Below are 11,183 nucleotides of genomic sequence, written 5' to 3' on the forward strand. Positions count from 1 at the left end.
AATATGTGGTACATAGTGAAGAATAGATAATTATGGGATGATGTCCATCTTTATGTGTGTTACAATCTAGCAAAAGTAAGAGCATATTTGCTCAGAGTCTTAGGACTCTTGACTGGCCAGTATCATTTTAGGTTTGGAAGACTGTGTTATGGAAAAGGCAACCCCATGGTTTGGAGATAGAACTCTACATGTTGCAGAAAATTTCAGTGTGATATAAGATTGGAATGATGAGAGACAAGGGTTCTCATCCACAGAGAGTTTTGTATGAAATGTGCATCATAAGGAATTATTGGATACAATGGTGCTCGGCATGTTATACAAGGCTCTGTGTGTGTGTGTGTGTGTGTGTGTGTGTGTGTGTGTGTGTGTGTGTGAATTATAGTAGTTACTACTCATATATGGCTATATAAGATCCACTATGGGCAAATTTAATAGTGATTGAATAACAGAGTATGCTGATTGGTTTAATTCATTAAAACCCAAATCCCAAGAGTTCTCATATCTGTGGGGGAAGAAAATAAACCTTTCAAGGAGATAGTAAGCATAATCTTCCTCTGCAATGGGAAGATCCCACAACTCTCTCTGCTGACTACAATCCTGATCTCTTGCTGAAATGCTCTCAAAACACAGAGTCAAGAAATCGGAGCATTCATTAGAACAATACAGTTGATACCTGAAATCTGTCCTTACAGGTGGCAAACAGGCTTTCAGTGACTTCATGGTACACCCAATGTGCAAAACATTTAGAGAAAGAATGTTTCAAGCAGGAAAACCTGAAAGACTTCTCTTAGATGCTCTTATAGAATGGAAGGGTAACTGTAGACTTAGCATCTAGATAAGCATACAATAGAGCAAGTATTTTATCTGATAAGTTAGCCACAAAACTAAACCATGTTAGGAACTGGGGAAACTTTTCATGAATTTTATCCAAATCAACATTCCCATTCCAGGTCAATGCTGCCTTCCAGGGGTCATCTGGCAAAAGCTGGAGACCTTCTACTTGTAACAATAGAATGTACATGTATTGGGTAGACAGTGAGGAAGATACCACATTCTTAAGTTAACAAAGCCATAGTCACACATGTCTTTGAACTTGTCTTCATTTCCTCTAATGGAACTGATCTTTATGTCTGTAAATTCACAGCAACCTTTCTGGATGTGTAATCATTATACAAAGGAGCCCTTAACATTTGCATAAGATTTTCGACAATTGCTTCATGGTGACTGCTATCATACTTATGTTTCTGACTCTGATTCATTTCCTGATCAATGGTTTTTACTTGATTCAAGTACCAACACTTCTGTGAGTGTGATGTTAATTAACAGTACTGCTCCAGCCTTTGAAGGATGTGTATATCAGTGCTCTCCAATGATTTTTAAATATTTCTGGTAACTCACAGGAAGTCCAAATATGGGAAGTTATGCATACTTCTCTATCTGATGCCATCACTCCGAAGCATTAAATTATTTAATTCAAGAAGGCACACAGGATCTAAATACCAACCAAAAGTATATGGGAAAGCTTTGGCCTCTAGATAATGGGTAAACTTTTCCATAGAAATATTGCACAGGTTATTTTGGGTAAAGAATAAATTCATGATATGTAAACAATAATCAAAACAAAGGTTAAAATTTTATACTCACTTAAATGCAATTTTATAGTACGTGATCTGTAGATCTCTTAACAGTCTGGCCATTTTCTGAGGCTTTGTGAGTCCTTTTTCTTTCTTTTTTTTTTTTTTAAAGATTTATTTATTTATTATATGTAAGTACACTGTAGCTGTCTTCAGACACACCAGAAGAGGGTGTCAGATCTCATTTCGGGTGGTTGTGAGCCACCATGTGGTTGCTGGGATTTGAACTCTGGACCTTCGGAAGGGCAGTCGGGTGCTCTTACCCACTGAGCCATCTCACCAGCCCCGTGAGTCATTTTTCTAATACTGCACTTAGAACCTGAGGATGTCAGCTTCTGAAGGAAAAGATATGTTGGTTCTGGGTTATAGATTTTGGTAGCTTCAGTCCATAGGTGCTTAACCTCATTGCTTAAGTACTGTGTGAGGCAGCTCACTGTGAGGGAAATAACACATCAAATCAAACTTCTCTGTTTGTAAGCCTGACAGCAGCTAGAAAGAAGAGGGACCAGGTACTGATGTTCCCTTCAGGAGTGTGCTTTGTGGCAAGAAGACTTTCTACAGAAGGTCACTCTTACAGGCTCCATAGCCTCTCACTAGTGTCATGGATGAGAATTATGCCTTTAACTTATGGGGGAAACCTCATGAAAAGTATAATGAAGATCTAATTTTTTACTTGACCATTCTATTATTAAAACTTGGCAGAAGTATTAAAAATCTGTGCTATGTTATGTAAAATAGGAAGAATATACTGAATAAACTGACATAAGTTAAGGATGTTCCCCTAAAGAGGCAAAATTGATTTGGGAAATAGTCATTCAAATTACAATCTGTAAGAAACCTCCTGTGTTTGGATGTTCTGAGCTGGAGAAAATGAGTACCAAGCAAGATATTTTTGGTTATAATAGTTAAATCAATGCCTAGAGAATATTACATAGAGGAAATTCTAGGCATTTTCACGAAGTTTCCAACAAATTTAGCAGGAACAAGAGACTATGAATCATGAGGAGCTGCAAATTTAGAAGAAAGAAATTTTTAGATTTAGATATTAAATATAGGACAGTGTTCTTATTATGACAAAGCAAATTTTGTTATACTGCAACTATAATCTATGGTAGAAAAAACACAGTATTGGACTTTGATGTAAAAATGATAGATCATTGTTATTTAAGTGTGAGATTACTTCTAGTCTTGTGCTTCTAAGTCTTGATGCTTAACTTAAAAGGGTCAAAACAACCACAATATTCTCTCACAGGCAACCCTGAGTTTTACAAGTCTGCTACTGTAAGAAAGAGTTTGTAGGAGAGTGCTTTCAAGGTTTAAAGCCTGCTAATCCCTCCTCCCCCAACCACATACAGAGGAGTACACACTGAGATTTATAGAAGACCCAGACTGGAACCAGGTTACGAGGAGTACTTTCCAGTTGACATTTCAGTCTTAAATACTGGTAACAATTTCCCACCAGGTTCCTGAATATTGCAGATTGTTTTTTGTGATCAAAGAATCCATTTTGGACTACTGAGATGCTTTAAATCAACTTTAAAATTTGTCAAAACTGAGCAAATATTTAATAAATATCACAAAAATATAAATTCTATATATTGGGTGATTTTTATTACATCTATCTATCTATCTATCTATCTATCTATCTATCTATCTATCTATCTATCTATCTATCTATCTATCTATCTACCTACCTACCTATCTATCTATCTATCTATCTATCTATCTATCTATCTATCTATCTATCTATCTACCTACATATCTATCTATCTATCTATCTATCTATCTATCTATCTATCTATCTACCTACCTATCTATCTATCTCGTCTGTTTGTCTGTCTGCCTGTGTCTGTATGCATATGCACCATGATGTGCACATGGAGGACAGATGACCAATTATGACAGCCAGTTCTCATACTGGGTTATTTATTTATTTATTTATTTTATTAGATATTTTCTTCATTTACATTTCAAATGCTATCCCCAAAGTCTCCTATACCCTCCCCCTGGACCTGTTCCCCAACCCATCCAATCCTGCTTCATGGCCCTGACAGTCCCCTCTACTGGGACATATGAAATTCACAAGACCAAGGGCCTCTCCTCCCATTGATGGCGGAGTAGGCCATCCTCCGCTTCATATTCGACTAGAGACACAAGCTCTGGGGAGTACTGACTAGTTCATATTATTGTTCCTCCTATAGTGTTGCAGACTCCTTTAGCTCCTTGAGGAAATTTTAACACTCTTCATTTGAGAAGAGTTGAATGAGCTAATCAAATTTTTACATAGTTATACAAGATTTTTATTGTATTTCCTTAACTATATAAAACAGAAGCAAGAGCTATGAGTTTTGTTGGCCAACATACCTCTCATTTATTTGTTATCAGAGCACAGAGATGGTTATCTTTCTAATGCATCAATATCAGGCCAGGGACCCAGATGACTACCCCACAGTTCTATTTTTTCTCTCCTTTAAATTCATGATTAATTCATGATTAACTAGAAAGAATTTTTCCAATATCTGTAGGACATTAGCATGTTAAGAAATCTTCAAAAAACTAAAGCAAAATGACACAGTTTTTCAACAGAATCACAGAAAACCTACTCCCCAAGCACAGAAAAGGGAATAAGACAGAATGGCCAAATAACACCTTCGAAGGGTGGAGTACTGATATCTGTCAAATTGGAATTCTAGGCACATTATGATATTATCCACAAGGTGTTTACAGAAGAAGACATTTGAAAGGAAATTCTCTTTGAACTGAACAATATTTGAGACCTGCCTCTCCGTTTAGGGAAAGCACAGAGACGCAAATTCTAAAGACGAGAATTGGAAATGGTAAATAACAAATAGGAAGACATGCGCAGCATGACTTGGGGTGTTTTAAAATAGAGAAATAAACCTGATGTCTCCTTAGAATATAAAGTAAGCAATGCTGAAGTTATGTTACTGACAGATATAAGAAGAGATGATATGAAACATTTGCTTTTAAAAAGCCAAGCATACAGGAGTCTGTTCAAAATAAATACTTCTTAAACAGCAATCAGCCTCTCACTGCAGATTATGCATTCAGTCAACCAAAGTCCCCTGAAACAGTTCACAGAAATTCAGACACATTGAGACAAGATTCCATAGAGATTATTCTACGAGCAGATGTCTAATCGTTCATCTTTGGGAGTTATTGTGACCTCAGTAACTAGTCAGTAACTGTAACATGAATCCTGGGGATTATAATTATACACCTTGGTACAATCTTCCCTTTATAACAATAGAAAATATTTGGTGCTTTAAAAAGGACTCAAATTTTCTAGTAAATTTTCTGTAAAAAGAGAATATAACAATATATTTATATATTTAGTTGCTGTCTCAGAGTTCTGGTTTTGAGATTTCTACTACCCAAGAAAATATTGGAATGGCTTACAAACAAAGAAGAGAATGATAGTGTGGCTGTTTTCTATTCTCACGAAAAAAACTCATTTTGGATGGAAAAATCATCGTTTAATGTTTTCACACTTAAGTATGTTTATTTAATGACACAAGTCCAGAAGCCTTACAAGGTGACTCACACTCCCATCCATCCTTGTATCCATGGAGTGAAGCCTTACAAAGTGACCCACACTTCCATCTTTGTATCCATGGAAAGAAGCCTTACAATGTGACCCACACTCCCATCCATCCTTGTATCCATGGAGTGAAGCCTTACAAAGTGACCCACACTCCTATCTTCATATCCACAGAGTGAAGCCTTACAAGGTGACCCACACTTCCATCCTTGTATCCATGGAAAGAAGCCTTACAAGGTGACCCACACTCCCATCCATCCTTGTATCCATGGAGTGAAGCCTTACAAGGTGACGCACACTCCCATCCTTGTAGCCACAGAGTAAAGCCTTACAAGGTGATCACACTCCCATCCTTGTAGCCACAGAGTGAAGCCTTACAAGGTGATCCATACTCCCATACTCCCATCCTTGTAGCCACAGAGTAAAGCCTTACAAGGTGATCACACTCCCATCCTTGTAGCCACAGAGTGAAGCCTTACAAGGTGATCCATACTCCCATACTCCCATCCTTGTAGCCACAGAGTGAAGCCTTACAAGGTGATCCATACTCCCATCCTTGTATCCATGGAGTGCTGAAAATTTTATCACATTTCACAGGAGAAACTCATTCTCAGTGAGGTTGGTGGGGAACATTTTGTTCTGAGAAGTTCATATTGTTCAGGTTCTGTAGCTTCCATAATTAATGTGGCTATTTCAATCCATTATCTTGAATTATTCATAAAGTTTTCTTTTCAGTATTGCCCTGCGACCCATGCCTGTTTTTCCCATTAAAGCAATGTTGTACCTTCAGAGAGACAAAGAAGGCGTGAGAGAAGAGAATATGGAGCCTATTTTTATCTGCAGTCAATTTGCAAAAGTCCTGATGGGAGATGAAGAAGACACACGAATGACTTTCTGGGGTTAATATATTTTCTTAGCATCTTTTTGGTGCTAAATTGGGGAAGATTATCCTAAATTTGTAGGATAAAAGTTCCAGTAGATCAAGGTTGCAGTATCAACAGATGCTGAGTTCTGCCTAAGAACTCATCCCAGCAAGGACATGGGGGTCAGGATAAAAGGAGAGGATCAGCCTAATGTGTTGATACGTTTTTCAATGAAATACACATGAATGCTGTGTTTCCTTCCTTCTCCAAGGCACAACCTCAATGATGTGGAAATTCCACAATGACAGATGACTCACAGAGATCTAAGAGTACACGACGTCAATCATCCTGAGACTTAGAAGGTGCCAAGGAAGAAGAACAGGTCTTGTGACTCAACATGATGCCATTGTTTGGATGGACATGTATGTAAATTCATAGACATTCATGCATATTCATGTGTGCATTTATACATGTATACACCTAAGTAGAAGGCAGTGAAGCTGTTTCCACTCTGTTGCCTTTCCTATACATGTATGCTGTCAAAAAGCATGCTGTCATCAGTTTCCGAAAACCCAAAACACCTCATATTTGGAGTGTGGGAGAAATGTGGGACAGAAAATTTCAACTACCCAGAAAAATACCAACTTGAGATAGCAATCAGTTTCAATTATTATTAAAGATAACAAAATACACCATTAAGTGTATGCTTTATGATTCAAATTTGTTAATTAAAAATAATTGGGGGCAGGGATGGTGTCAGTGGCTCAATCGGATGTGAAGATCAACTTGACATATAGGACACAGAGAAGTTGATACAGCAGAGACCTGTAACTCAACGTAGCTTCAGAAAACACGCTACACAAGCTTCTCCTTCCTCTCTAGCATTGCAGCCTCATGGTGGCTCAGCTTTAATTCCACAGCTCAAGCTCTTGCCAATCATTAAACATTCATCTCCACTACAGCATTTTGTGCATTGCCTTTCCACCGATGTTTCTGTTTTAATTACCTCTGTATTTCCACGTCTGCATCGTTTTCCCTATTTGGATGACTGAAGTGGAAACTTTAAGGGTTCTTTCGAGAGTCCTTTGTTGGATGGTGTTTTGGTGGGGCAAACACGTGAATGAGTTGTTTTCTTGAAACGGACACAAGTGAAAGGCGAAGGCAGACTCCTGAAGGAACATTTTACTGAAACAGACACTGGAGATGGAATGTTCTGCTAAAGCATACATGTAAATGTACACAGGACAAAATTTTCTTTGCTAACATCATGCACATATCGGTCTGCCTTACAGTGTGTAGTTGAGCTCCATTTGTTGGGATTCTGGGGACTCAGGCCGATTGGATGCACGTGCTGAGGCAAGACACATGGAGGACACAGGATGTTTGAGGGTATAAATAGGGCTCGACAGAGTGACTGAGATGGGGGCTAGGCTTGCTTATTGAGATATTGGTGCAGTGCTTGTGGGTCTCAAGTCTTCTCTGATCTTCAGTTCCCTAAGAGAAGCACAGCCAAGAACTCCTGGTGTTCTGCTGGTCCCTCCTGCAGACTGGAGCTGAGGTTGAGGCTGAGGTCTGAATGTCTTTGCTAGGTAGTGCTACTGCTACTGATTCGTGTTTGCTATCCCAACTCTATCAAACTAGAGTGCTGGTGTACCCATGAAGTGGTTGAAGTGGATCTAGCTGCTGCTGCTGACCTGTGAATTGAACTGCTGATTTCCAGACATCACAGATGGGAGTTACTCCAGGGAACCTTTCTAAATAGGTCCACTTCCCTTGTACCTTTCTTTCACACTCCCTCTGGTGGGTGGTGAGCTAAAAGGGAGGTTAAAGTGTTTAAGAAACATCATTAAAATTAAGGCTTGAAAAAACTAAAATTAAATATGATATTTCACACATCTCAGAAATTGGGTTAGCCTGACACAGTCCTGAACAATTTCTGTATTGGTCAAAGCATTCCCTTTAGGGTACTCTGAGGCAAGTCCCCTCACTTGACTATATAATAGCAAAGGTATTTAGCTCACAGAATTCTATATCAGGCATTTCTGCAGGAGTAACATTACAGATTGTACAGGGACCATATACGGAGAGAGTAACTCTCAGGCAGCTGTTAGGGGCACCGTGTACATTCTACGTCTAACAGGAAGCAAGGGTCATCCTTTTCGTACAGTAAAGAAATAAGATTAGAGAATGTCCATCCAAAATAAACTAATCATACCACTGTCTTGCTCTCCTAAGTTCAAAAGACTAACAACTCACATTTACATATCATAAACTGAGGCACAATACAGGACTCACCCTATGAAGTACTTGTCCTGGACCCAATCTGGACTCATTCAGTGAGAAACATCATCTCTCTCTGAACCTGGAGCCAGAAAGCACTAGCCATTCTCCTGTATTCACCTAATACAGGAGATGTATTGTAGGCATGTGTGCAGCCACACTCAGTTTTTTTTTTAATCAATCCGCATCATACTAATTAATACATCCACTAATTCTACTCTTACTATCCATGGGTACATCAATGTTTGATATAAACATGTGGTACATTAATTTCTAGTGTGGATAGAAGTAACACACACAAGCTAAAGGCAACATGTGCTGGGGAAGTGGTATATGTGTGCTTTGTGTGTGTCGGTGTGTGAATGTATGTGTGTGTGACTTGTGTGTGTATGTATGAGTGTACCTGTGTGTGAGTGCATGTGTCTGTGTGTGTGTCTGTTTGTTTGTATGTGTACCTGAGTGCATGTGTATCTATGTGTACCTATGTGCAAATATGTGTGTGTTGGTGTACATGAATGTGCTGAGTGTTCACATGTGTGTGCCTGGGCCTGGACCCTTCCATGAACAAAGGCCAGAGGAATGGTGTAACTCGCTCTCTCACTGTCCATCTTTGTTCTCTACCCTTTGTCTTTATTCCTGTGAGACAGTATTTCTAAGCGAACCTGGACCCAGCAAGCCTTAGTCATTCTGGATTCACCTAGTACAGGGCTGGTTTCCAGGTATGTCTCCAGCCACACACAGTTTTTTTTTTACATGAGTGCTGGGAATTTAAACTCAGACACATATACTTCTGCAGCAAGTGTTTTTTGTTTGTTTGATTGATTTTATTTTATTTTTTACCCACTGAAACTGTTTCTTTGGTGCCCACTAAGGGAAACTGAAAACAAGACTAGGTCAAGCACATGTAATTTAAACATAGAATGTATATTGTGATCTACATTGACAGGGCGGTGTTTAAGCCTCTTCTGGTTGCTGTGACCTTATCGACTTCTGTAGATCGTGCTACAGTTAGAAGAGGGCATGCAATAATAAACACAAACCAACCATCCCCAATGTTTGAAGAAATGGCTTTTTCTCAATAACTATGTCACAGAGTGCAAACCAACAATGAAATCCGACAGAATTCCTGGCACTACATGTATGTTATCTGCAAACATCCTAACACTGATAGGTCAAGACATGGCATAATGAAGCATATCTGGAGGTTCCCAGACCAAAAAAAAGCTTAAGTAGGGCTCGAAAATATCACTGAACAGAGCATCAAGCCTTTTGTGGGAGGATGAATGTTTAGTGCGTTCTGATTTTTATAACCCTAGAAATCAGAAGTCTCACCAAGTCTCAAGTAACAATGAGAAATTATATTCTAGCCTTTAATGACAAGCAGGTAGGAAACTATAGTTATTTGTGTTTGTTTTTGCTACGTGATGGTTTTTGTTCGTGTGTGTGTGTGTGTGTGTGTTTGATGTTTGTTTGTTTGGTTTTGGTTTTTCGAGACAGGGTTTCTCTGTGTAATCCTGGCTGTCCTGGAACTCACTCTGTAGACCACGAACTCAGGCCTCGAACTCAGAAATCTGCCTGCCTCTGCCTCCCAAGTGCTGGGATTAAAGGCATGCGCCACCACTGCCTGGCTTTGCTATGTGATGTTCTAAGTTTTGGTCCAAATGGAATTTGTAGGGGGTAGTATTAGTTTGCTACTGGTTCTGATCTGCTAACAAATGTTCACAAACTTGGTGACTTAAAACAATGCAAGCATTTTATTTTACTGTTCTGGAAGTCAAAATTCCAAAGTTAGCAATTTTTCCCCTTAAAAAGCCACTGTTTAATTAAACAAAAATCCCTGTGCCAGGTATGGGTACCTCCATATGACCTGTTGGTGAGGTATACTCTGTAAACACGCTAAACAATGCAGTCTACACAACAGTAGGCATTCATCTCAATTACTCATGAGAATTGGATCATAAGACCCAGTCCTGAATGCCCCATACACATTGATTCAAGGTACTGAGAAACCAAGCAAGACCTGAACTAGATGCATTCTCCCCAGGGCTGGATTTCATAGGAATATAAGGAATCAACAGTTGTTCTAAATTGTGAACCCTCCAAACTATAGTGCTAACTGTCCAGGCAAGATACACCCAACTGGTGCAATAATTTCATGACCAGCAAAGAGGTAACCAACTGTTCTCTGATTCAATTTGAGCGGGACTCTACAATGCAGAAATCATGCTTAAATAGCTGGTTAAAAAACACATGGCTAGTGGATGAGGTGGTCATAGGGTGGCTCTTCAATGTGCATGGGGTGTGTCAGGGTAGAGATGCTCACTACTCTTTGTTTAGCTAAAATGACATGGAATTGAACTAACTGTATTTTATTTATTTATTATTATTTTTAATTAGGTATTTTCTTCATTTACATTTCCAATGCTATCCCAAAAGTCCCCCATACCCTCCCCCCTGACTCCCATACCCACCCACTCCCACTTCTTGGCCCTGGCGTTCCCCTGTATTGAGGCATATAAAGTTTGCAATACCAAGCGGCCTCTCTTCCCAGTGATGGCCGACTAGGCCATCTTCTGATACATATGCAGCTAGAGACACAAGCTCTGGGGGTTACTAGTTAGTTCATATTGTTGTTCCACCTATAGGGTTGCAGATCCCCCCAGCTCCTTGGGTACTTTCTCTAGCACCTCCATTGGGGGCCCTGTGATCCATCCAATAGCTGACTGTGAGCCTCCACTTCTGTGTTTGCTAGGCCCCAGCATAGCCTCACAAGAGACAGCTATATCAGGGTCCTTTCAGCAAAATCTTGCTAGTGTATGCAATGGTGTCAGCATTTGGAGGCTG

This window comes from Mus caroli, unplaced genomic scaffold (assembly GCF_978045245.1).
Source record: "Mus caroli unplaced genomic scaffold, Mus_caroli_1 scaffold_16, whole genome shotgun sequence".
In the NCBI taxonomy this organism is placed as follows: Eukaryota; Metazoa; Chordata; class Mammalia; order Rodentia; family Muridae; genus Mus; species Mus caroli.